Below are 20,765 nucleotides of genomic sequence, written 5' to 3' on the forward strand. Positions count from 1 at the left end.
CTGCAAGGTGCAGAATATTTTTTTATTTCCCTGCCTGGTGCAGGCGTTAAGTATATATTTGTTTTCCTTCTGCAAGGTGCAGAATATTTTTTTGTTTCCCTGCCGGGTGCAGGCATTATGTATATATTTATCTTTCTTCTGCAAGGTGCAGAATATTTTTTTATTTCCCTGCCAGGTGTAGGCGTTATGTATATAGTTATTTTCCTTCTGCAAGGTGCAGAATATTTTTTTATTCCCTGCCAGGTGCAGGCGTTATGTATATATTTATTTTCCTTCTGCAAGGTGCAGAATATTTTATTTCCCTGCCGGGTGCAGGCGTTATGTATGTTTATTTTCCTTCTGCAAGGTGCAGAATTTTTTTATTTCCCTGCCGGGTGCAGGCGTTAAGTATATAATTGTTTTCCTTCTGCAAGGTGCAGAATATTTTTTATTTCCCTGCCAGGTGCAGGCGTTACGTATATATTTATTTTGCTTCTGCAAGGTGCAGAATATTTTTTATTTCCCTGCCGGGTGCAGGGGGCTTATGTATGAATGTTTTTTTTCCTTTTGTACTTTTGAACTTGTGTGAAGTGTACAGGCTGTGCAATATTCGTTGTCCACTTTGGTTTCGTGTTTCAATGTGGAAGCATTGCTAGTCCCATTACGTGAAAACTTGACGGCATGTATGAGCACTCGCAGATGGTATAGAAAATCCCAGTCATGTCAGGATAAATTTTCCGTCATCACGTGGTCGCATGGCGCACACGGCAAGCCGAGGGCCACCTTTCCTGACGGCCATATACATGACATTCGCCTTATACACCCGTCTATACATATCGTCTATATCTTCGCTGTTGTTGATGCTAGCTCAAACCCTTTTGCACTGGGGTGACGAGTCATCGAATGCCTATCTCTCGTCTGCTTCACGTAATCTCAATTAATTTATTGCATAGTCCCTTTAAGAGGCAAATCCATATCTTTTCATCATCCCGCTGCGCTGAGGCTAAGCCTCGCGGCGCAGCAGCCGCCGATACCGAATGCCGCTAGAAACGCAGCTCGGACCACCGGCGCGTCGGCGCCTCGACGGCGGTATGGAACCCATTGTAGTAGAGGGAGAAGACATATCACCCTCGGAACTTACCTCTACTAACGGCTGGCAATCAGCGGACGACAAGTGAAGCTCTAATCGCAAATCCCCTCCCGCCGTTACTCCGAATCTGCCTCAAGCCCCGGCCGGGCGCCGGCCCCGGCCGCCCCAACTGACTTCCCTACGCCACCCCAAGCTCCCCATCGACGACCACAAGATCATCCTCCGTCCCCGTGGTGGCCTCAGCCTTCCGACCGTGAACGGCGTTGTGCTTCGCGATGCCATTCTTCAAGCAGCCCGTCTCGGCCCTCAAGAGGCCAAGGCCGACACAGTCATCAACATCCTCCAACATCTCATCCTCATCAACACTCCCGACCCGCAGCGCAGATTCCGCTACCTCGACATCAAGTACATAATGATCAAAGGCACCGCCTACGACATATACTCCTACCAAGCGGCACCGGAGGACTGCGCCCGTGGCGTGGTCCACGGGGTCTCTCTTGACCACTCATACAAAGACATCAAGGACCATCTCAGCCACGAGCGGAACCCTCCAATCCTCGACTTTAGACGAATGGGCTCGACAGATTATATGATCATCCTCTTCGAACAAGACTGGGTGCCCAAGCACATCTACTACTCCTCTGTACTCTATAGGTGCTACCTCTTCAAAAAGAAGATCGAGCACTGCCGTAACTGCGGCGCGCTCGGCCACCGTGCGGATGTGTGCCCGTCTCCCAAGCAACGCCGCTGTCCCGGCTGCGACCAAGTCGAGCCCCCTGAGGACAACTCCTGCACGCCGCAGTGCAAGGTCTGCGATAAAGCACACCTGACGGCGGACAAAACGTGCAAGGCGCGCTTCTGCACATCATCATCATCATCATCATCATCATCATCAGCCCTACTACACCCACTGCAGGGCAAAGGCCTCTCCCATGTCTCTCCAATTAACCCTATCCTTTGCCAGCAAACTTCTTAATCTCATCCGCCCATCTAACCTTCTGCCGCCCCCTGCTACGCTTACTTTCTCTTGGAACCCACTCCGTTACCCTTAAAGACCAGCGGTTATCTTGCCTTCGCATTACATGCCCTGCCCAAGCCCATTTCTTTCTCTTGATTTCGACTAGGATGTCATTAACCCGTGTTTGTTCCCTCACCCACTCTGCCCGCTTCCGATCTCTTAACGTTACACCTATCATTTTTCTTTCCATGGCTCGCTGCGTTGTCCTTAACTTAAGCTGAACTCTTTTCGTTAGCCTCCACGTTTCTGCCCCGTAGGTGAGTACCGGTAAGATTATGCTGTTGTACACTTTCCTCTTGAGGGAAATTGGTAAACTGCCACTCATGATCTGCGAGAATTTGCCATATGCGCTCCACCCCATTCTTATCCTTCTAGTTATCTCCCTCTCATGATCCGGATCAGCTGTCACTACCTGCCCTAAGTAGACGTATTCCGGCACAGTTTCTAGGCTCTCGCTGCCAATTGTGAACTGTTGTTCCCTTGCTAGGCTGTTGAACATTACCTTGGTTTTCTGCATGTTAATTTTTAGACCCATCGATCTGCTCTGCCTGTCTAACTCGTTGATCATGATTTGCAGTTCACCTCCTGAGTGACTCAGCAAGGCAATGTCATCAGCAAATCTCAGATTATTTAGGTATTCTCCATTTATTCTTATTCCCAACTGTTCCCAATTCAGGCCTCGAAATACCTCCTGCAAACATGCGGTGAACAGCATTGGCGAGACATCATACGTCATCAAAAAGAGGTACTGGGATGCCAAGCGAGCCGCCGAGTCAAATGCCAGCCAGACTCCCATCAGTCAGGCTCCACCCCAACACCGCAGCCGCTCCACGACCCGCAAGCTACAGGCCCCGCAGCTCACATCAAAGTCCTTTCCGGTGCTGTAGCCTGCCGCACCAAAACAGCCGTCCACCCCTCTCAAGCCCAAGGCCCGGTCCCGCTCCTGGACTAGAACCAGGCCACCACCACCTCCAGTCCCACCGAGACCACCTGCCCAGGCACCCGGCCGCTACACCAATGAGGTGAGCTGGGCAGGCGTAGTTTCCCAGGACTCCGCCAACTCCCTCTATGAAGAGCTGCTGCTTGTCCGCGCGTAGCTCGCCTCCTTCCAAACCACCAACCACCGCCTCCAGGCACAGCTGTATGCCCACCAGCAGGCCCAAACCCCTACCCCGGCACAAGCGGCCCCGGCCGCTCCTACCCCCCACTCTTCCACCGCCACCTCTCCCTACTCGCGATCTGCCGGCCAAGAAGCGGGCCGCAACACCCACTACCTCCCTGACCACACCAACCCCGACCGAGGGAACGCCAGCCCTGCCTCCCAATTTCGAACAACTCATGGAGGCGAGAAATCAGGCCGCGGTGCAGACGGCCATCCAGGCCTTCACAAATCAATTCGCCAACCTCACTACACGTTTAGACGAATTTGCTCGCCAAATTGATTGGTGATTTAAGGAGCAAGAGTCTCGCCACGCGACAGCCTGTGCTGCCGTGCGGCCTAAAAAGAAAGCCCGGCTCCACACCGTCTCTAATTCCTACACTGCAAATGAAAGCTTCAGTGATGGCGAGAGCACGCACTAACCTAACCATCTGGCAGTGGAACTGTCGAGGCTTTGGTTCCAAGCGGCGGCTCCTTCACCAGTTCCTAGCTAGGGCAGACGGCCCCAACGTGCTCGCGCTGCAAGAGCCCATAAATTCCCTCACCCTACCTAGCTATGTGCCCATCGTCCCCTTTTCTCATACACCCCCTCGAGTTGCATTTCTTGTACGCCGTGCGCTCACTACTATCTCACACCCCTTAGACGTCCCCGAAATAGATCCTCTCCTCATAGAACTCGTGCCGCAGCGCGCTCGGGATACTAGTATCTTCATCCTCAACGCATACAGCCACCCGAAGTGCCTGCGGCACGACTTCGGCCGACAATTCACGCTTGCTAAGTGAGCCGCACACAAATGCCCGCTTCTGATTGTAGGGGACTTCAACGCCTGCACACGGCCTGGGGCTATACAGCCGACACCCCCAAGGGGCGCAAGGTATGGCTCCCAGCTCAGCAGGCCGGCTTCTCTCTTCTCACAGACCCAACCACCTCTACTCGAACCGGGAACAACGTCTGCGCAGACACTACTCCTGACCTCACCTTCACCCACCGCCTCCCTCACGCTGCGTGGTGTAACACCCAGGAGAATTTGGGTAGTGATCACTAAATTATCGAGATTCTCCTACAAGCAGGCCCAACACGTACACCCGCTCGTGATGCTACCATCACGAAGTGGGATTCGTTCCGCACCCCCCGAGCAGCCCACACTCTACACACCATCTCAGACATAGCCACTTGGTGCGACCAACTCCAGCGTGACGTCAGCGTCGTGGGTCGCCAACTCCCAGAGGACTGCCCTGCAGACGCGATAGATTCCTATCTCCTGCACCTATGGGAGGCCAAGGCGGGTCTCGAACGGAGGTGGCGGCGTCAGCGCTAGAATAGAACACAGACGCCGACTGGCCCGGCTCAACAAGGAGATTGAGACGAATGCTGCAACTCTGTCTCGCCAAAATTGGGAATCTCTCTGTAACAAGCTCGACGACAACATGAGCCTGCCCCAGACCTGGAACCTATTCCGCCATCCTATTAATTCGACTCAGCCCAAGACACACCAGAAACACAGCCTCATAAAGCTCATACACACATCCGAGGCCTCCCCGCAGGAACTTCTCGAGGAGCTTCGTGATCTCTATTTCCGGGCATATCCCTCCGCAGACCACCCTGACTACACAGGCTCCCCCAACTACCTTCACGACCAACCGATTACCGAGGCGGAAGTGAGGGCAGAACTTCAGCGCATCAACGCGTCCTCAGCTCCTGGCCCCGACGGAGTGCCCAACAAGGCACTCCGCAACCTCGTTTCCCCTCCGTCAAAGCCCTAACCGACTACTTCAACGAATGCTGGCTGCGCGGCGCCCTCCTACCATAGTGGAAAGACGCCAAATTAGTCTTTATTCCCAAATCCGGCAAACCACTTCTCCCCGCTAACCTCCATCCCATCTCTCTTACGTCGTGTGTGGGAAAGCTCATGGAGAGCGTTCTCCAGACCCAGCTCAGGCGGCATTTGGAGAACAACCCAGGGTTCGTAGCAGTTTTAGTTGAAAAAATTCAAGGGTTTTCAAGGACTTTCAAGGCCCTTGGATAGCAATTTCAAGGACCTCAAACAATGCTGTGTTTAGCAGCTCGGACCAAAAAAGAAATTATTCAACAACAAAATCATTTATTTCATTGAAAAAGAAAAAAGAGGCATATACCACCTTAAAACACATATCAGTAAACACACATACACGTTTCCTTGAAGCACACACTGAAGTATATCAAGAAAGCGCTTAAGTTTTTCCGAAATTGCACGATCAATTGCTTGAAGGTCCTGCATCTTTTCTTTCGCAGTTTTTCTAAGACTGTTTGATTTCACAATATATGTGACGTCATTTTCTGCTTCAGCTTTTTCGGAGTAACTGTCTGCAGCTGCCGTCAAGTCCACAGAAGTTTTTTTAGTTTTTTTTTGTTGTGTCTGTTGGCTTCAATTTCATTTTCAATAAGGCTTCTCTTTGACTGCCTCAACTGCTGAGCTTCTTGCTGCTTTTGTTCCTCCAGGTACGCTTGGTACCGGTTCCAAGCGGCTGAAGTAGATGTCCGCAGCTCCTTTGTTATTGCAACTTTAAGGGTGCCTGCCGCTTTATCTATGGCATCACACAATTCTTTGCGACACGTAAGACATTTTCTTCATGTTTTCAATAGAGGTATGGCGATTAATGCTAAATCCTCTTTCTACAGTTGCTTGACCATGACTTGAAATAAGCGGAACTTTGACCACACCCCAGAGGTTTGAGCATGAAGTACGGAACTTCAAAAGATTGCTCTCGAATGATCCAAGGGTGTGCTTTTCTTCCTGGACCAACTCTGTGTACTCGGCGAGAACTGCATCTCGCTGGTGCTCGCTGAACCGGTTTGCTTCAATGAGGGCACCCAAAACTTTACTGAAGCCTGTAAGGCACTCATCTGGCCTTGAACACATATGCACAGTATCTAAAGAAGAGAGGGCCCTAACAAGATTGTATATTCATGGGCTTTTATGCAATATCTTCTTCGTTGCATTAAGCAGAAACTGTTTGCACTCCATCTTAAATGCAAACACATCCTTTGCACTTGTCTTGGTAGCTTTCACAACTTGTTCTGCTGCATGACGAATGTCTACTTTTTCAAATGAGCATGGTTCTTTGGATCATCGATGTCAATCTTCAAGAGGCTCAAGATTCCAGCAGGCGCTGCTACCACAGAGCCCTTCACAAATCTTGTCATTAGTTTTCTCACAACACTTTCAAGGTCCTTTGCTAAAAAGAGCACCAGAGGTTTGCCAGCTTGGTATTCAGTCGAAAATGGCCTGAATATTATTGCAATTCCCAGAGCAAATTGAAGCTTTGCTGGCGTCAGCAGATCATCGCAGGCATCACACACACGTTGGAATGCAATACACTTAGGCAAACTTACTTGTTTCACTCTGGTACATTGCCCATACTTGTTCACATGGGGCCACAAAAAATGGCGCGCTCAATAACAGGTACATTTTCAACCCAGCGATGCGAGACGAAGTTGAGAGGGTATGTTGTCAACCTTATGCCTTCATGCATGTTTGGTTTCCGCCCGGGCTTGTCCACCCAGGACGTCTTTCTAGAGCTCAAGCACCACATCTTTGACTCCCCCGCGGGCGACACCAAGGCTATCCTCGGCATCGACCAAACAAAAGCTTTCGACAACGTTACCCATGCAGCCATGCTAGAGAGCCTCCATGCCCTAGGCGTAGGCCCGCGCATGTACAATTATATCCGCCATTTCCTCTCCGAACGAACAGCCACACTCACAATGGGCGACCGCCGGTTGTCCGGTGTCTCCCTGGGAGCACGGGGAACCCCCAAGGGTGCTGTACTGTCTCCTATCCTCTTTAATATAGCCCTAGTAGAATTTCAAACGTCGTCCGTTTCTTCGAGGATGGTTCACGAACCCCTCCTCTAGTGTCGTTCAGCTTGGAAGATTAACAGGAGGCGACCTTGTAGATGATGACAGAAGAGCATATATTTACAGCATACATATACAGAGAGTTAAACTGGAAAAAGCAGAACTGAATTTACAAAAGAACAAACTTTGCGCTACTTTACTCATAGACCGGGCAGGTTAGAGCCTAAGTAGCATCACGTTACATGGTAAGCATGAGCCCCAGCTCAGACTGGACTGAACTGCATCCGTTTACATGCGCGTTTAAGCACTTAATTAACAAAGGACTAAGGGCGGTCTTTTTCAGTGGCCTGCCCTAAGCATCAATTCTGCAATCAAAAATAACATGAGAGATGGGAACAACCCCTGGGGTTGGGCTTAGCCTCGAACCCAGGGTCTTGTTACAACACAAATAAATAAAAAAAACGCCAACACTCTCTCTCAAGTGAGAGTATCCACACGCTCTCCATTCGGAGCTAATCCTTGCCTCAGGCATACCGCCACCCACCATCGGTCCGCGTCGCCCGTCAGCAACAGAGGAGGGGGCGAAAGGGCCCACGATGCTGCCGAGGTACCGACGGCGGGACACAGCTAATAAGCATGAAGGGGTTTGTCTGCCGCTCCGGGAAGCCAGATTAAGGATCGCCCCTGTCTTCCCACATTCTTGGTGAGCACTGCCTGTCCGTCATGACAGGTGTTCGTCACGGCCCTCCTGGAAATACGCTTTTGTTCACGAGGCCCGGCGGGACGCTGCGGTTGCCTTCCCGGCGATAGCGCACGTCATTAGGGGGGGTGGGGGGTCCGTGCGTCAAGCGACCGTTTTCGTTCCCCGTATGTACTCGGGGGCTCTCGATTATACTGGGGAGCGGTTTCCGCGTGTGCCGGCGTCCTACTTCCTGCAAAGGTATGCAGCTGGAAAAGAGGGGCGCCCTTATGCCCCCTCTAAGAGTATATAAATCGGGCTTGCTTTCAGCTCGTTTATGCTTACTAAAAAAGAGGCCGCAACACTTTCACATTACAAGTGTGAGCTCTCCCGGGGCAGAGTGTCTCCTGGGTACTCGACACTTCGAGAACCAAAGCAAAGAAACAATCAATAAAATAAACTAAAGCGCAAAATTGGTGCAAGCTGCTGTACAGTTCACTGAATGGGCAGCAACATCATGCACTGCGCAGAGTCCACATTCGAAGCACACACAAAGCCACATTGTTCATCACTGTTCACAAGTCTGCGCACAACGCTCACGGGCACCGTTCTATTCAGACGCCAGGCAGAAGTCTCTTCGTAAGTGCCCGACTTCAACGCACGGCACCCTGCTCACCGAGCGTCGTTTGAGTGGGAACATTCACGCCTTCTCGAGGCTGGCATGGGGGTACCTGACTCCCATGTCAAGTTGGGGAGCCTGGATAGCGCATCTGTGTTTCTTTTATTAGTGCGTTTCCTATGTTTCACCGTTATGTTATAACGCTGAAGTGGCAGCGCCCATCTAGCCAATTTCGCCCCGTGTGGAGTGCACATCGTCAAGTATGACAGGGGATTGTGGCCAGAGACGACATTGACCACGGCACCGAAGAGCCAATAATCGAGCTTCTTCAGAGCCCTTATAGTTGCGAACGCTTCGCACTTTATGGTCGACCACCTCGCCTGAGTCGCGTCGCAGCGATGACTCGCGAACTCTATAAGTCTTTCTTTGCCCGTTTTCGTCATTTGTGTCAAGGAAGCCCCGGCAGCCGCTGCTGATGCGTCAGTGAAAAGCAAATACGGCTGGTGAGGTTGTGGAGTGCTTAACGCCACTTCTCTGCAGAGCGGGTCTTTGAGCTCTTCTAATGCGCACTGCGCACCTTCTGGGCTCTCATGCGTCACAAATGCGGTAAGCGCTTGGCTGTGCGGGCCCATCGGTACCTGCCAGTAGCCATGCCTTAAATCCACTAGCGTGATAAACTGCGCGCGGCCGACCTGAAAAATTAGCTCCTGGGAGTTAGTCATCGGAAACGCATCTGAACGAGTCCCTGCATTCAAAGTTCGGTAGTCAATACACATTCGCACCGACCCATCTTTCTTTCCCACGCGCATAACTGGGTGTGCAAATTCACTTTTTACAGGATAAATTAATCCTAACTTAAGTAACTCCTCCACATGGCGGCTTACTTCTTTCTTGAGCATTTCAGGCCTACTTAATGGGGTGATGGAGATGTTGTCAGTGTGACGCCTGCCTGGGCGGATTTGGCACTCATGACAAGACTGGCAGCACTCTGAAATCTCCTTTCCCATGCCGGGCCAATAGAAGTTGTACTTTATGCGTGCCTTCGTCTTACTTGGTCCCAGGTGTCCACCCCACGGCGATTCGTGCGCCAAGGACAGAACTTCCTTTCGTCTCTCTTGGGAAAGCACCCGTTGTCCCACTTTAGTACCCGCTATTGATTCCCAATGGTGTAGCAATCTCTCAGTAACCAACATTCCCGCCTTTCTGTGCTTAGAATTTTCGCTTGCCTTCCTCAAGCTCTCGTCAGCGATCTGCGCTGCTCGAAACATTTCTCGCTGGCTAGACAGTGAAACTGCATCTTCCCTCCCAGGTGGCTCTGCTTCCTCGCGTGGAACGTCGTCATTTGGTGCCCTGTCAACTTCGCTTACCAGTGCCTCACAATTTTGATTTGCCGCGTTTGTAGGTTCTTGATTTGCCGCCATACTGACCGCAGTACTAGTACTTGTTGTGAAGGCTCTATTGCTGTGCTTCTTACGCAGCTGCCAGTCTTCTGACGACAGCAAACAGTCCACCCTCTCAGTAAGCTCATTGGTGAGGGCACATACTATGCCTATCTTTTGATCGTCTGCGATTGTTCCTGTATGAGTTACATTTAGAGGGACCGTCGCCAATTTCGCCTCAATAGATCTGCCAAAAGCCGACACTAGGTTCACTGTCCCCGATGGTTCCGTCAGCGCCTGCGGTAGTATGCTCTCTCTTATTGCCGTCATTTCACTACCCGTATCAAGCAATGCCTCGGTGCAGACGTCTCCGCATACAAGCTCTACGAACTGTAGTCTCGATGCGGCTGCCCTTGAATTTTGCATAGGCACTCCTACTTTAGCAGTTAAAGCCGCGCCTTGGTTTACCGCTGCGTCCTTTACTCCTGTCTCATCTACCAGCGCGACCTTTTGCACCCTCCACCTGTGCCCATATGCTTGTTGCTGGCGCGGCTCATTTGTGGTTACTCGCGGGCAATTCCTAGAAACATGGCCCATTCCATGGCACTGGTGGCACTTAGGGTTTTTCAACATTACCCTGCTTTTGCCCCGTTTGCAGTACTGGCACTGTAATCTGTCTCGCATGCCTTTTACCTTTTGCTTGCTCGAAGGTCTGTCTGTAGGGCCTTTGATATTTCTTTAGGCTTCAGCCAACTTTCTCCTTCTCGAAGGCGCACATATTCAATGCCCTCCGGGCTGAGGCTTGCCTTAATGCGATCGGACACCATGAGGTCAGTCAAAGCCTCGTTTGAGTCTACCTCTCTAGCCTGGATGTAGTACATTAAATACGTTTTTACGCGAGACGCAACTGAGCCCACGTCTCCTTCTTGCTTCTCGCTGCTTTCTCAAATCTCTCAAGGTACTCAGTCGGAGTGAGTTTTAATTCTTCTAGAGCCGCTGTTTTTACTGCCTCATAATCAGTGCATTCGGCTCGGTCAAGGTTAAGACGTAAGTATCTGACTCGCTCTGTCAGTGCCGGCAGAATTAAGTGCACTCGGCTACTGTCTGGAACATTGAAAGTAGTGAAAAGCTTCTCCACCTCCTCAAACCACAATGGTACATCTGCATCGCAAGGCATTCTGTAGCCCTTAAGGAATTTCGCACATTGTGATATTTAATCTGAGCCTATACAACGTCCATCACTCTGTCCCGACACAAGCGGTGACATTCGACCATTTGACAGCCCAAGCTCCATCTGCTTAAGCGCCAGTCGCTCCCTGTATTCAATTTCACGCATTCGTAGTTCCATTTACACTTTTAACTCCATACGGCGAATAGCCATTTTTTCTGTATCAGATCGTGTAGCGTCTAGTGACAATGTCTGCCTCTGGTCGTCGGCATGTAACCTGCTCTCACCACTGAAATCACCCTCCATAGTCGCTTCCTCGTTCTGATCCATCCCCGTTTCTACACCGCCCTCTAGCGATTGCTGCTCCTGGCGAGGATTCGACCTCATTTCATTCTCAGGATTAGATTCGCTATCTTTAGCGGCTAACGTTCTCCTCGTATTGACCATGGGCCTCACAAACTAACCACCATGCCTGCCTCAACAAAACACAAGAAATCCCACTCACCCGCCACAGATCTTCTGTTGTCTGCCGCCCAGAGCCCGTACGATGCGTCCGTTCCACCAGCGTTGGCAGCAGCCGAGGTGGAGTCGTCCCTTGACAGCTCCTCGCTGCTCCGTGTCGGATGGCCTGTGGTTGTCACTGCGATGCTTGGCCTTCAGATGAGACGTGCCGAAGCCTGTCGTGCTGCGCCAGTAGAATTTCAAAGGTCGTCCGTTTCTTCGAGGATGGTTCTCAAACCCCTCCTCTAGTGTCGTTCAGCTTGGAAGATAAACAGGAGGCGAGCTTGTAGATGATGACAGCAGAGCATATATTTACAGCATACATATACAGAGAGTTAAACTGGAAAAAGCAGAACTGAATTTACAAAAGAACAAACTTTGCGCTACTTTACTCATCGACCGGGCAGATTAGAGCCTAAGTTGCATCACGTTACATGCTAAGCATGGAGCCCCAGCTCAGACTGGACTGAACTGCATCCGTTTACATGCGCTTTTAAGCACTTAATTAACAAAGGTCTAATGGCGGTCTTTTTCAATGGCCCGCCCTAAGCATCAATTCTGCAATCAAAAATAACATGAGAGATGGGGACAACCCCTGGGGTTGGGCTTAGCCTCGAACCCAGAATCTTGTTAACAACACAAATAAATAAAAAAAACGCCAACACTCTCTCTCAAGTGAGAGTATCCACACGCTCTCCATTCGGAGCTAATCTTTGCCTCAGGCATACCGCCACCCACCATCGGTCCGCGTCGCCCGTCAGCAACAGAGGAGGGGGCGAAAGGGCCCACGATGCTGCCGAGGTACCGACGGCGGGACACAGCTAATAAGCATGAAGGGGTTTGTCTGCCGCTCCGGGAAGCCAGATTAAGGATCGCCCCTGTCTTCCCACATTCTTGGTGAGCACTGCCTGTCCGTCATGACAGGTGTCCGTCACGGCCCTCCTGGAAATACGCTTTTCTTCACTAGGCCCAGCGGGACGCTGCGGTTGCCTTCCCGGCGATAGCGCACGTCATTAGGGGGGGTGGGGGGGTCCGTGCTTCAAGCGACCGTTTTCGTTCCCCGTATGTACTTGGGGGCTCTCGCTTATACTGGGGAGCGGTTTCCGCGTGTGCCCGCGTCCTACTTCCTGCAAAGGTATGCAGTTGGAAAAGAGGGGCGGCGTTACAGCCCTTCTCCAACTCTCCAACCAACTGGCCCAAATACCCGACATACATTTATTTCAGCCTCTATGCTGACTACATCACTATCTGGGCTAATCGAGGCAGTGATGCCGACATAGAACACAACCTACAGTCGGCCCTCAACATCATCGACTCATACGCTCGCGCGCGCAGCCTAGCCTGCTCTCCTTCTAAATCAGAACGCTTCTTCAACCGCCCCAAGCCGCACGACCCCGCCAACACTCCCATCTCACTCTAAGAAACCACCCCATTCCCCTGGTCTCCAAGATTCGCATCCTGGGCCTCGCCCTTTACTCCAACGGCGCGCATGGAAACGCCGTCCAAACTCTCCAGGCCCCTGCCCAGCAAGCCACCCGTCTCAATCGGCGCGTGGCGAACCGGCGCGCGGGTCTGCGAGAGCGGAACTCTCTCCTCCTCACCCAAGCTTACATCACGAGCCTCACGGCGTACTCATTCCCCTACCTCCCCCTAAAGCAGAAGTAGCGGGACCACATCAACGCGCTCCTCAGGAGCTGCACGAAGGTTGACCTCCGCCTACCCCCAGCACCTCTACTACCAAACTCCTCAACCTCGGTACCCACAACACGTTTGAGGAGCTGGCAGAAGCCACCCTAACAGCAGAGCTGTCTCGGCTGTCGAGTACCGCGGCAGGCCGCACTCTGTCAGCTAGGCATCACCCCGATCACCCATCCTACCGAGGGGGTTCCCCTACCTCCAGACCTACGCTCCCATCTCATCATCCTTCCAATCCCTAACATGCACCCCGAGCACAACGAGAACGCAGGACAGCCCGCGCCAGAGCCCTGCACAAGCTCTACGGCAACAGTCACGTGGTAGCCTACGTGGACGCGGCAGCGTACTCGTCGGACTCCCGCATCGTTCTCGCCGTCGCTAATTCTCAATCCCGACTAATCGCATCAGGATCCGTCACCAGTGTGACATTCCTTGTGTGCGCTACGAGGTTCCGCGTTCGACGGTGCGGCGTAGACGGAGACCCAGATGACAGCGGCATCATCAATTACCCAGCCATGCTCTTTGAGTGACGACCAGAACGAAGGGGTTTAAGCCCAACCGGACCCAACCGGACCCGCCGCCGCCGCCGCGGGGAAACGGGCTTTATCCTCCCCAATTGGCGTGGCGGTTCCAGGGGCGGCCCTCCCGAGCACATTCCAGGACAAGGGAACTGTCAGCGGGCCAGAGCGCGCCTTACCTTGAGGAGCGAGTGTCAGTTGATGGATGGAGAATGGAGGCCGGTGACCCGCGGGAACTGTCAGGGGGCCAGAGCGCGCCTTACCACAGCCGACGCTATGCGCTACCTCGAAGACAACCTTCTTTCCCTCGGACTCAACACGTGAGGGGGGCGAGACCATAAGTGCGGTGGTATGCTTGTGCGCCCAAGTGAAAGCCCTAGCCCCCCCTCCTTCCCCTCCGGCGTGGGCGTCCTCACCCTAGGGAGTGTGGAGAAGAGGATATAAAAATCGACAAGCAGTACGGAAGAAAACGCTCAGGACGACATCGTTCGCCAAGAGGGCCTTCAGCGCCGAAGCCCGACGGCGTGCAGCTTCTGCCAGCAACCGCTCGAGCCCAACTCCGGAGCCACTCCATCGCCCCCATGAAGTCGTCGGCACGTAAGCTCGGACGCCCCAGCCTCTGATGTATAATCTTAATCATGTGTAATTATTGAATATACCTGTTTGTTTAAACTGAGCCATACGGTGTCTCTTTGCCTCTCCGTCCCGTGTGGACCTGCGCATTATGGGGGTCATCACACTGGTGTCAGAAGTGGGGTCTCAAAAGCAAATGTCCTCTGAATGCTGCGACATTCACGACTTCAAAATTGTAATCAAAAGGGAATCACGGGACTGATTGTGGGACTTTTACCCCCATTTGAGAGGCTTGAGGCACCGGAGGGCTTGAAAAAAAAAACGTCTTTATCTGAGGGAGCTCCCACTCCACAGCCGTCGCTCGGAGCAAGTATGCTGGCATTAGGAAGCGTCATTCCGACGTTTACGGGAGATAACACAGGGGTTCCAATCTGCGATTTCTTTTCCATGCTAGAAGAGATTGGGAAAATGGGGGGATGGTCCGATGCTCAAATGCTGGGAATGGCGAGGTGTAAGATGGCAGGAGCTGCTCATGATTTTGCATGGCGAGACGAAAAAGTAAAATCCACAAAATTATTTGCGGAATTTAAGAAGCTCGCGTTTGAGCATTTTGACACTGAACCACGTCACGTGCGAGTACAGAGGTTCCGTGACGCCGGACAGATGGTAGGGGAGGACGTGCGAACGTTTGCGTCGCGGCTTCAGCGCTTAGCGCGCGATACGTTAAGCAGGGAGGAGGAAGGAGACCAGCTAAAGAAGAAATACGCGGAGGATATACTTAAAGAGGAAATGACCGCTTTGTTCGTGGCTGGTCTGCAAGACCCCGTGCGCCGGTTCGTGCTCTCGCGCAAGCCGAGCAATTTCGACCAAGCCGAGGAGGCCGCATTGGATGAGGAACGAAATGAGGCGTTAACGACAGCCGCAGCGAGAGTACGCGTCATAGAGAGAGCGGTGCTCAACCCTGAGGTTGCTCTCTTGACAGAGCAATTAGATCGCTTAGAACAGCTGCTATCTCAGCAGGTAGAACGCCAGGTTGAAGCGCGCGCTCAACAGCGCTCATTCGCTGGAAACCGGAGACCGCCACAAAGCTACAGGCGCGGTATGCGAGATTTTGAAGAAATCGTATGCTTCGCTTGCCAGGGTCGCGGACACATCGCCAGGTTCTGCCAAAACGTGCGCCGTGGGGAGCCACAAAGAGAAGCAGGCGAGACACGATCTAAGCAAGCCTACAGCGGGGCTCCAGATACCGAGACAAAAAACTAGTTAGTCCTCCCCAGCCTGAGGAGCAGGGGGAGGGAGCAGTGGATGATGAGGTGGTGGTAGTTTGTGTGGCCGACGAGGCATGCCCTGTTGTGCGTTGCAAGTTAAATGGTTGTTGCATGGAATTGTTGATAGATACGGGGTCAAAGGTGACATTGCTTAAGGAGAGCAGTTTTAACACCCTTCGAAGGAAGGGGGACCGCGAGGTGTTGGAAGCGTCTGGTGGTATGGCAACCAAATTTGTAGGCATAACGGGGGATCCTCTTGGCATAAGTGGACTCTACCGGTTACACTTCTCTCTCGGCGGAATTGCATTGGAGCACCCCTGCTACGTATGCCTGGACACGGTGTCTCTGCCAAACGGAGTGTCAGGTATATTAGGGCAGGATTTTTTGAGAAAAGGGAAGGTAGTAGTCTCATTCTCTGAGGAAGAGGTTAATGCGAGCGGCTCAAAAGTTCCGTTTTTGAACAGGAGAGGGGCGGAGATTCGCATTACCGATATTGACACCCGTCAAACAGTGGGATCATTGGAGAAGGTATATTCGCGGGTTGCCGTCAGGCTGGTCGAGGAGGCGGTCGTCCTTCCTTGGTCGGAGCACATTTTGTACGCGTTTGTGCCTTCAGATGTAGAAAGCGGCGCCGTGGGAGTGCTTGAGCCGGTCGACTCTCTCAGCAATGGCCTGAAGGCAGCCGCGTGCCTCGTGACAGTTAATGACGCCCACAGAGTGCCCCTACGGGTGGTTAAATGTAGCCAGCAGCCACTGAGCCTTCCCAAGAACAAAACATTGGCTTTCTTCACCTCTGCGATAGAGAAACGTGAGCCCACCGATACGGTACTCGCAACTGTAGAGCATGCTAGTCCTTCGGCTGCTCCAAAGGTGTCGTTCGATCTTTCTCACGTAAAATCCAGGGAGAGGGAGGCTCTGGCTGGTTTGCTGAACGACTACTCGGAGGTATTCGCCGCGTCCAACCTGGATTTGGGCTGCTGTGGCGTTATAAAGCACAGGATAGAAACCGGCACTTCATCGCCCGTTTACCAGCGTGCGTACAGGATTCCTTACTCCCAACGTGAGGAGATGGAGCGGCAGGTGCAGGACCTGATTGATCGCGGCATTGTCGAACACTCAAAGTCACCCTGGGGAGCACCAGCACTATTGGTGGAAAAGCCAGATGGCTCGTATCGATTGGTAGTGGACTACCGCAAACTAAATGCCGTAACTCGCATCGATCCATACCCCATCCCCAATATACAGGAGACGCTTTCTCAGCTGGGCTCTGCCAGGTACTTCACGGTAGTGGACATGGCGGCGGGATTCTGGCAGATAGCAATGGATCCGGCAGATGCCGAGAAAACGGCATTCAACACGCCCTCAGGGCACTATGAATGGAAAAGAATGCCGATGGGTCTGGCCAACAGCCCTGCTGTCTGGCAGAGAACCGCTGATGTTATCCTGGCAGGTTTTCTGGGTAGGCTGTGCTTCGTGTATATGGATGACATTATCATATACAGTGACAGTTTTGAGAACCATTTGCGCGATATTGACCAGGTTTTGGTGCGACTAAGAGGAGCGGGTCTCAAGCTGAAGCCCTCTAAGTGCCAATTCCTCAAAAACGAGGTGAAATACCTCGGGCACGTTGTTTCAGCTGACGGCGTGCGACCGGACCCCGAGAAACTAAGGTGTGTCTCGGATTTTCCATCCCCGACTAGCGTCCGCCAGGTCCGGCAGTTTCTCGGCCTGATCGGTTACTACCGAAGGCACATAGAGGAGTTCGCCAAGCTCGCTAAGCCGCTCACCGCCTTAACAGCCAAAAATGTCGCCTTTCGCTGGGACGAAAACGCGGAGGATGCTTTTGGGGCCCTGAAAAGGAAGCTAATGAGTGCACCGCTGTTGCGCCACCCGGATTTTAATTTGCCCTTCGTTATGGCCACAGATGCGTCAAAGTTCGCAGTTGGTGCCGTGCTATCTCAGGTTATCGAGGGCAAAGAACATCCCATTGCTTTTGCTAGCCGACAGCTCAGCCCCACAGAGCAAAAGTACGGAGCTACGGAAAGGGAGTGCCTCGCCGTTGTCTGGGCAGTAAAGCACTTCAGATGCTACCTTTACGGCCGCAAATTCAAGCTAGTCACAGACTGCCATCCTCTGAAATGGGTGATGAGTGTCAGGGACCCTAGCTCGAGACTCGCTAGATGGAATCTACACCTGCAGGAATACTGCTTTGAAGTTGAGCACAAGTCAGGAAAGACACATCTGAATGCTGATGCACTCAGCCGCACAGCTGCCGTGGCAGCTATAGATGAGTTTGTCCCCGTAGTCGACCCCGCCGAATTACGCACAGAGCAGTGCAAAGATCCTGACCTGAAGCGAATAATCGAAAGCTTAGAGGGCGCACCGTCTCACCCCGAACAGCTAGGTTATTTCATTGGCAAAGACGGCACCCTGTGTCGGCGCACGAGGCCAACCAGGAAAGGGAGACCAGAGAAAACCGCTTGGGAGAGAGTCGTCATACCTCGGTCGTGGACAGAAAGGGTTCTTCGCGCGTTTCACGATGCGCCATGCGCCGGTCATTTTGGCGTAGCGAAGACACGCAGGCGTGTGGAGCGTTTGTACTTTTGGAGTGGCATGCGACAGGATGTTAGAGACTACTGTGCGAAGTGTCATTCCTGTCTCGAAAGAAAAACACCCAAGGGACGAAGACCAGCTCCAATTCAGCCGTTCCCTGAGCTTTCGGCTCCCTTCGAGCGGACAGGTATGGACATAATGGGCCCATTGCCCACGACCACTTCCGGAAACAAGTACATTTTAGTATTTGTCGACCACCTTTCAAAATACGCGGAAGCGGTAGCACTCCCAGATCAGAAGGCAGACACGGTTGCAAGAGCATTTGTCGAACAGACCGTGCTCCGACATGGACCCCCGACGCAACTCTTGACAGATCGGGGAACGAACTTCGTGTCGCAGCTAATGAGGAGAGTTTGCGAGCTGCTTAAGATCGCTAAGAAGCAGACAACACCGTACCATCCGGCTTGCAACGGCGCGGTGGAGCGACTGAACCAAACCGTGGCCGGGTTCCTGTCGCATTTTGTTTCGCGCGACCAGCGGGACTGGGACTTGTGGCTCCCGTATGCAATGTTTGCCTACAATTCCGCAGCACACGAGAGCACGGGCGAATCGCCATTCTTTCTTCTCTACGGCCGAGACCCGGACCAGCCTAGTGAAGTGCCTGAGGGCCCCCGTCGTGTCCCATACGCTTCACTGGACGACTATAAGGTGGAGCTAGAATCGCGCTTGCAAGTGGCGAGGGACATCGCAAAGGAGGCCTTAAAGAAAGCGGCGAAGCGCAGGAAGGAGGTGCACGATCGCAGTGCTAGAGACGCGCCGTTTGATGTGGGGGACAGCGTGTACATTGAAAACTGCCAAAGGCAGATTGGGCTAGCTCGTAAGTTCCAGACGAAGTGGAGAGGACCGTGCGAGGTTGTCGAGAAGCTTTCTCCGGTAAACTTCAGAGTCCGAGACGTGAACCGGCGCTTGATAAGGATACACGCAAATCGCCTCAAGTCGGCACCGGTTCAGTATTCACGAAATGAGGAAAGGGAAAGCGCGGATTTTGATGGGGACAGAAGTGAAGCGGAGCGCGCAGATAGTTCGCAAGAAACGCCCTCTCCTGCATTTGTTCGGCAGGGGCCAGAGGTGACGGCCGGAATGTCAGCGGATTTACTTCATGCATTGCTAGAAGAAGAAGCGCGCGAGGTTGCCGCGCAGATAACGCCAGGAGAGGCTCCTGCCACGAGCCCTCGCGAGTCCCAAAGCAGACAAAGGGTCACAGACTTACTTAGTATGACTCATGAAGGCCGATATCCGCTGCGAAATCGGAAAGCTAAGTCGGACTAATGGCGTAAACAGGGCGGAGTTGTGAACTGGTTAGAATTGTGTAATGCCGCAGCTCATAACATTGCTATGTGCTTATGTGTTAAGATATCGGAGTTGGTAGTTAAACCTTTCTGTCATTATGTAACACCTTCACAGGAGAGCATGCGGAGCGCATGCAGAACCTGCCCTACTTCCTTTCGTTATCTATATTTTTGTCTGTGCCGTGATCGTGCTAGAAGTGGGAGCTCCTTTGTAACTGTGGTAAATTTATTTCGTCCAGTTTGGACTAGAAAGGAGAGGCTTGGGTGCTGAGTTTCATGTTTATCTGCAAAAGAAAATCAGTGCTGCCCCTGGAGACGCCAGTTATGACAGCGGAGGCATATGGTGTTGTGCAGTGGTGTTGAGTGCAGCGAAAAGTGTTTTGTCGGACGCACTGTGCGAGGCGATTCAGAAAGACAAGGGGAGCTGCGTGGACTCAAATGTTCGGAGAACATTCTTCTGGAGGGTGAGCGAGTGTGACATTCCTTGTGTGTGCTACGAGGTTCCGCGTTCGACGGCGCGGCGTAGACGGAGACCCAGACGACAGCGGCATCATCAATTACCCAGCCATGCTCTTTGAGTGACGACCAGAACGAAGGGGTTTAAGCCCAACCGGACCCGCCGCCGCCGCCGCCGCGGGGAAACGGGCTTTATCCTCCTCAATTGGCGTGGCGGTTCCAGGGGCGGCCCTCCCGAGCACATTCCAGGACAAGGGAACTGTCAGCGGGCCAGAGTGCGCCTTACCTTGAGGAGCGAGTGTCAGTTGATGGATGGAGAATGGAGGCCGGTGACCCGCGGGAACTGTCAGCGGGCCAGAGCGCGCCTTACCACAGCCGACGCTATGCGCTACCTCGAAGACAACCTTCTTTCCCTCGGACTCAACACGTGAGGGGGGCGAGACCATAAGTGCGGTGGTATGCTTGTGCGCCCAAGTGAAAGCCCTAGCCCCCCCTCCTTCCCCTCCGGCGTGGGCGTCCTCACCCTAGGGAGTGTGGAGAAGAGGATATAAAAATCGACAAGCAGTACGGAAGAAAACGCTCAGGACGACATCGTTCGCCAAGAGGGCCTTCAGCGCCGAAGCCCGACGGCGTGCAGCTTCTGCCAGCAACCGCTCGAGCCCAACTCCGGAGCCACTCCATCGCCCCCATGAAGTCGTCGGCACGTAAGCTCGGACGCCCCAGCCTCTGATGTATAATCTTAATCATGTGTAATTATTGAATATACCTGTTTGTTTAAACTGAGCCATACGGTGTCTCTTTGCCTCTCCGTCCCGTGTGGACCTGCGCATTATGGGGGTCATCACACCAGAGACACATAGGAAATTGCTGAGGAAGCGGCCATTGCACTCGCTCTTGCCTCCACCTCTGCCAGCAAAATTATC

General features: G+C 52.7%; 1 protein-coding gene and 1 pseudogene across 1 annotated transcript in view; one reads left to right on the forward strand and one right to left on the reverse strand.

The window, feature by feature from the left end:
• Positions 1–20,765, forward strand: part of LOC144116059 (uncharacterized) — a 430,049-nt gene that overhangs the window by 203,156 nt on the left and 206,128 nt on the right. The gene's annotated exons all lie outside the window — the stretch shown is intronic.
• LOC144093426 (uncharacterized) overlaps positions 3,886–20,765 on the reverse strand; it is a 58,560-nt pseudogene continuing 41,680 nt past the window's right edge.

This window comes from Amblyomma americanum, chromosome 1 (genome assembly GCF_052857255.1).
Source record: "Amblyomma americanum isolate KBUSLIRL-KWMA chromosome 1, ASM5285725v1, whole genome shotgun sequence".
Classification (NCBI taxonomy): domain Eukaryota; kingdom Metazoa; phylum Arthropoda; class Arachnida; order Ixodida; family Ixodidae; genus Amblyomma; species Amblyomma americanum.